The following is a 7212-nucleotide window of genomic DNA, read 5'->3' as shown; positions in this document are numbered from 1 at the left end:
GCCCACATAGAGTAAGTGCTCAGTAATGTTTTCAAATAACTATCCCTCACTACGATAAAACAATAAAACATATCAGTAAATTGTCCCAGTTTTCTCAAGGATCAGCTCCCTCCAAATTCCATTAGGGAGAACATCTACAAGATGATCAGAACCGTTCACACTGCCAAACTGGTTGTCTTAGCATATTTTCTATACATCATTATGCTAAAAAAGTTTCTGTCTCTCCATTTTGAAGCATACCATCAAATATCTCATCAGGACTTCTTGTGTGCCATTTCCCATTAAGGAGAGTCAGTGTGTTCCAGGTCTCCGAATATAAGAAAAGGGATTCTGTCTGACTGCAGCAGATGCTTTTGGTGCCTCGTGCCACATTCCTCAGCCCATAAGATTTTAACACAGCGTGGTAGACAATTCTACACATGTGGCTAGTGTCCCACTTCAAATGCATACCTTGGCTACTCTTGCTTTTTTGTCTTAGGCTTTCTTTGAAACGTGGGAAAGCTGCTCATAGCCTGCAGGCTCAGTTCTGGGGTTTGGGGGAGTTAACAACACTGGAAGCAATTGGCAATCAGTGGGGGATAAATGTCCCCACCTTCCTGTCCTTTGACAGAGGAATGGATAAAGATGTGGCACATATATACAATGGAATATTACTCAGTCATAAAAAAAATGAAGTAATGCCATTTGCAGCAATATGGATGGACTGAGAGATTGTCATACTGAGTGAAGTAAGTGAAGTAAGTCAGAGAAAGACAAATATCATATGATATCATTTATATGTGGAATCTAAAAAAAAGGGTACAAATGAATTTATCTACAGAACAGAAATAGAGTTACATATGTAGAAAACAAACTTACAGTTACCAGGGGGTAACGGGAGGGATAAATTGGGAGATCGGGATTGACATGTATACTACTATATATAAAATAGATAATAAGGACCTACTGTATAGCACAGGGAACTCTACTCAATACTCTGTAATGGCCTATATGGGAAAAGAATCTAAAAAAAGAGTGGATATATGTATATGCATAACTGATTTCCTTTGCTGTACACCTGAAACTAAGACAACACTGTAAATCAACTATACTCCAATAAAAATTTTTTTAAAAATCAGTAGACTTTGAGTAAACCAGATTGCCCCCCATAATATGGGTGTTAACTGAAGGCCTGAATAGAACAAAAGACTGACCTCCCTCAAATAAGAAACAATTCTGCAGCAGACAGCTTTTGGACTTAAACTACAACATCTGCTCTTCCTTAGGTCTTCAGCCTGCCAGCCCTCCCTGCCGATTTTGGACTTGTCAGCTTCCATAATTGGGCGCCAATTCCTTCAAATTAATCTATTTCTTTCACTCTATATATACAGATCCCACTGGTTTTGTTTCTCTGGAGGACACTGACTAATATACTATTGCAATAAATGGTATTGTTTTAAAATTGCCATTTCCAATTGGTCATTACTAGCATCATAAATTACTTTTGAAAATTAAAAATAAAATGAATTAGGGATGATAGTGTATTTTTTTCTTTCTATAAAGAATTCATGAAAGCTTATTTCAATATGGAAGGACACATCATAGTTTTGGGGAACACTGATACTCTGAGAGGAATGTGGTCTCTTTTGGGAACTCTTTTATGTTCTTTAATGTTTCAGACCTTCTCTGTGTAGAGAGGAAGAATTCACTACCATTTATTAATCCTATATACTGTTATGGGCTGAATTGTGCACCCCACCCCCCCAACAAATTCATATGTTGAAGTCCTAATCCCCAGTACCTTAGAATGCCACTGTATTTGGAGAGGCATCTTTAAAGAGATGATTAAGTTAAATGAGGTCATTAGGGTGGGCCCTAAGCCAATTTGACTGGTAGCCCTGTAAGAAGAGGAAATTTGCAAACAGACAGACACAGAAGAGTATGTGAAAATACAGGTAGAAGACTGCCATTCACAAGACAAATTACCACAAATTTAGTGGTTTGAAACAATACAAATTTGTTCTCTTACTGTTCTGGAGTTCAAAAGTTCGAAATCAATTTCACTGAGCTAACATCAAGGTATTGTCAGGGCTGGTTCTTTCTGGAGACTCTAAGAGGAGAATCTATTTCCTTGACTTTTTCAGCTTCTAGTGGCCTGCTGTATTTCTTTACTTGTGGGCCCTATCTCCATCTTCAAGGCATCGTGCTACATTTTCTTCTTCCAGCACCACATCCTCTTCTTCTCTGACCTGAACTCCTTTGACTGTCTTATAAGGAGTGCTGTGATTGTATCAGCCCACCCGGCCAATCCAAAACTGTCCCCATCTCAAGGTTCTTAATCACATCCGCAAAATCCCTTTTGCCATGTAAAGTAAAATTCACAGATTCTGGAGGATTAGGACATGGACATCTTGAGGAACTTTATTCAGCTTACATCATTATCCTTCATATATATCATATGTATAGATTTCAATTTTAGAAAATGCAGTGTTTTTACTGTAATTGAGGAATTCTGTAAGCTGGCTGTACCTAATTTTTATCCTTTCATGATGATTATTGACATGGTATGTTGGTATACTTGGAAACTTATGTATGTCTTAATAGAACTTCATTATAATTATAAGGTCATCTAAATGTTTTATTACCAGGCAGATGAGAGAATGCATGTGTGCAGTTAGCTTTCTTTTTGGGGGACATTTGTCTAATGTGTCATCTTGAAGCACATCTTGAAATACACTGTTGGATTCTCATTTAAATGGTTACTGTATGTGACCAGTGGTGCTAATCTGTTAAACTGCCCTCCCCTAGGGAAATCCCACTTGCTAACTGGCCCTTCTTTTGTTTGATACGGTTTCCTTTTTTTTTCAGAACTGTTGGAAAAAATTCACAAATGGTTCATTCTTTCTGTTCACACTGAAACAGGAACTTACCTCTTCTTTATGAATGAATATACTTAATAGAAATATATATAGTATTATTATGTTATAATATTAACACTTTATTATATAATAAGCATTTTCCTACTTACTAGAATTAACCGAAGCTAAACATAATCTATTCTATTCACCTTTTTATATTACAACTATCATCTTTATACCTTGTATAAATTTTCCTTTGGGGCATAATTAGAAACTTATGGTCTTTTAAAAATTCAATGAGTTCTAATTTAACATGATTATTATAATTTTTTTATGATCAAATTGGCTCAACTTGGTTAAAAGGAACCCCCTTAAACTGGCCTGTTTGGCTTTTTTTAGAGTTGCCTCTAATGATCCCAAGAACATCCTGACTTTCTTGAAAAAAACAAAACAAAACAGGAATTTCTGGATGCTTCCTGATTTTTTTCCTGCTGAAGGGCATGACATTAACTATCCTCAAAAATCTTGGTTTCCTCTAGAAGAGAATGACATTGGAGATCAAACTATGGGCTCCAGAGGTATATTTATAAGCACTGGTGGTAAGCAAAAGTGCTGCTACTGTGGCTGCACTGGACTGCTTTCTATGGTTCACAGTGGTAGTTTCAATTTAACACATTCTTTCGTACTTCACTTATTGCTGTATGGTTTCATCAATCACTAAGACTTTTCACATTAACACTTCTAAACAAAACAAAACAAAATAAAAGCCAGGAGTGGGATATCATTTTTCATCTCTCACACTGGCAAAGATTAAAAAGATTGATGATGCTCAGTGTTGGCCAGAGGGAAGGGAAACAAGACATTCCCATAAACTGTTGGTGGTAGTGTAAACTGGTATAACATTCTTACAGAACAACTTGGTAACATCTATTGATGGTGAAACACCTGTTAACTTAGAAATTCCACTTTTAGAAATTTACCTTACACATAAACTCATATACAAGTATGTATGATTACTGCAACATTGCTTGAGGTAGTATATAACAGGAAACCATCTAAATGTCATCATGAGGACTTCCCCGATGGCACAGTGGTTAAGAATCTGCCTGCCAATGCAGGGGAGATGGGTTCAAGCCCTGGTCCAGGAAGATCCCACATGCCACGGAACAACTAAGCTCGAGAGCCACAACTACTGAGCCCGCATGCCACAGCTACTGAAGCCCGTGCTCCACAAAAAGAGAAGCCACTGCAGTGAGAAGCCTGTGCACCCCAGCGAAGAGTAGCCCCCGCTCACCCCAACTAGAGGAAGCCTGCGCGCAGCAACAAAGACCCAACACAGCCCAAAAAATAGAAAAATAAATAAATAAATGTCATCATGGGGGGACTCGTTAAATAATTATGGTACAACCATACAATGAATGATGTGAAACCATTAAAAAAATCCTGTGTGTGTGTGTGTGTGTGTGTGTATACAGATACATATTTACATACATAAATATACATATGTTTGCATTCTAATAGCAAATGCCTGGATATAGAAGAAACAATGGTTTTACCTTTGGAAATTTGAATAGGGGAAATTAGATAGAGGAAGACTTTTACTCCTCACTTTATAATCTTTTATACTAATATTAAACTTTTAAAAATACTGTCAATTAAATACTGTCAAATTAAAACAAGGAATAGAAAAGAAGGTTGTAATTACAGCACAGCAACTTTCTAACAAAGAATTAGCTGCCAAAAGATGCTTTGGAATCTTATTAAGCCCAGGTTGAAACGTGAAGAACTGTGACAGTTATTTACTGGATATGGAAGCCATGGGAAAGAGCTATGATGGGAGAGCTTATGTTATCACCGGCATGTGGAACACCAATGAACCAATATTTCTGGCAATTAATGAAGAAACTCCAAAAGATAAATGAGTGTATATGACTGTGGCAATGGATATGGTAGTCATGGAGGTGATGGAGCCTATTTTCACCTGGAGACAGCAGTACATGTGTACCCTGCAAATAAGTGATTTTGGCATTTTAGCAGAAAGACTTTCACGGAGACTTTCTTCATGAGGTTGAAACAGTCTGAGGGAAAAGGCCATACCAATGCTGGAAATGCAATAGATGAGGTGGTAAGTCTAGAGCAAGAGTCTGAGAAGGAGGAACGAATCACACTCCTACTAGCAGATGGGGTCCAGTGTCACCCTAGGAGGATGAAGCAGAAGAGAAGAGTGATAATGAACACTCAAGTGGAACAGGTGATATTCTAAGCATTGTCCTGAGAAGATCCTATATTCTTGGGGAGAATTGTTAGGAAGATGGCACAATAACCTTGGTGCACGACAGAAAGGGCTATCCACTGTGGTGAAGAGTGGTGTTCCTGAAGCATTGAGGGCAGAGGTATGGTAATTATTAGCAGGCTGCCATGACAACCAGGCAATGCTGGATAGATATCAATTTCTTATCACAATGGACTCAGCCCAGGAGAGTGTTATTACTAGAGATATATTCATCATACATTTCCTGCACATGATTACTTTAAAGATACCAGAGGAGATGGCCAGGAATCGCTCTACAAGATTTGCAAGGCCTACTCTGTCTACGACAAAGACACTGGGTACTGTCAAGGGCAGACATTTCTTGCTGCTGTATCGCAGCTGCATTTGCCAGAGGAATAAGCATTCTGTGTTTTGGTGAAAATCATGAATGGCTATGATTTATGAGACTTCTGCAAAAACAGCTTTGAAGACCTTCACTGCAAATTGTGTCAGCTGGAAAGACTAATGTAAGAGCAGTTACTGGACCTGCACGACCATTTTTCTAATCTGAACCTGGAAGCTCATACGTATGCATCCCAGTGGTTTCTCACTCCTTTTACTGACAAGTTCCCACTCTGCATGGTCTTCTACATCATTGACTTACACTTTGTGAGGGTTTGAACATAACCTTTCACGTAGCCTTGGCTCTCCTAAAGACCTCAAAGGAAGATCTTCTGCAAGCTGATTTTGAAGGTACTTTACAGTTCTTCAGAGTTCAGCTTTCTAAAGTTATTCAGAGATACAAGGCAGAGGAAAATGCAAGAAGTTTAATGGAGCAGGCTTACAATATTAAGGTAACAACCAAGAAACTGAAGAAACATGAGAAGGAATATCTGAAAATGCAAGACAGTCATCTGCAGCAGGAAGACCCAAAGGATAGATACAAGTTTGTATATTTGCAGATAACTTCACCTCTTGCTTTTATACTGGTAATCTTCATAAGCTGAGAGAAAGAAAGGGAAAAAGAAAAAGTAGCTATCAACTACTTTCAAAAATGAGAAAAAGGAAAATGACAAAGTACTGTTTTAGCTGTGCACAGTCACATCCTAATCTACTCTATGCTTTTCCTTCACGGTATATTATATCCTTCAAGACTCCAAAGCAATGCAATGATTTAATCAAAATATTTGGTTAAAAATACTAACCAGTTATATTTGTTCAACTCCATCGGTAACTGTGTAAAATTGAGAGCACCCTAAATGTCCAATACTTAAATTTTAAAGCAACTTAAAATGTTCATTGCCTCATATCACACCTCATGATGTTTGCATGATGCATAATAGTTATAAAAGTCTGTAGTACTTGGAAACATTAAGCTTTTACCAATTTGGAAAAGTTTTTAAACAATTTAAAGGACATTGCCAAACAAGCAAAGCAGGACTGATGGACTAAAAAATGAATTAGAAAGAAAAAAACTGAAATGGTAGAAAGAATTTTTAACACATTCCTTTTGCTGTTACTTTTCTTATATGTAGTCTTTTTCATGTATTATGAAAGCAAGGCATATCATTACAGTAGAAAAGCAAAAAGAATATAAAGTACACCATAATTCTACCTATCCACAGGTAGTAGAATTTACAACTTGGTGCTGCTTCTTTCCTAAACACACACTCTTTCTCTTCCTCTGAACACAACCATCTTTTACCCTAGAGTCCTGTCACTCCTGTCACCGGAGCTTTAATGTTATTAGTTTCTAAGTTCCAAAGCCTGAGGGAGGAAAAGGAAGGCTGAAGAATCCAAAAAAGGGCACAGTATAAAGAGGTAAAATGACTGAAATGAACATTTTTACTTCACAATTTTGCCTTAGGTTAATTCTAAGGCCTAAAAACTACCACATAGCCACTCAGTAACTGTCAAATAAATAAACAAATGTGTCAACAAGAAAAATCGGTTTAATACATATCTATTTAATGTTCAATTTCTCATAAGGATGTCATTTCTATCTTCAGGATAAAAATTCAAAACAGTTTTCAGCTCTTGACATTGGATAATGTGGGCACATATTTATCTCCTGCCTGACACCTTTCCTTTCTGACAAGTTTCTACTCTGCTGCATCACCGTAT

General features: G+C 37.4%; 1 pseudogene; it reads left to right on the top strand.

The window, feature by feature from the left end:
- The first annotated feature begins 4510 nt into the window (after positions 1–4510).
- On the top strand, positions 4511–6095 carry LOC133091101 (rab GTPase-activating protein 1-like; annotated as a pseudogene).
- The last annotated feature ends 1117 nt before the right edge of the window (positions 6096–7212 follow it).

The sequence above is a fragment of the Eubalaena glacialis genome, chromosome 1, assembly GCF_028564815.1.
Source record: "Eubalaena glacialis isolate mEubGla1 chromosome 1, mEubGla1.1.hap2.+ XY, whole genome shotgun sequence".
NCBI classification, from domain to species: domain Eukaryota; kingdom Metazoa; phylum Chordata; class Mammalia; order Artiodactyla; family Balaenidae; genus Eubalaena; species Eubalaena glacialis.
This window is presented reverse-complemented; position numbering and strand designations above follow the sequence as displayed.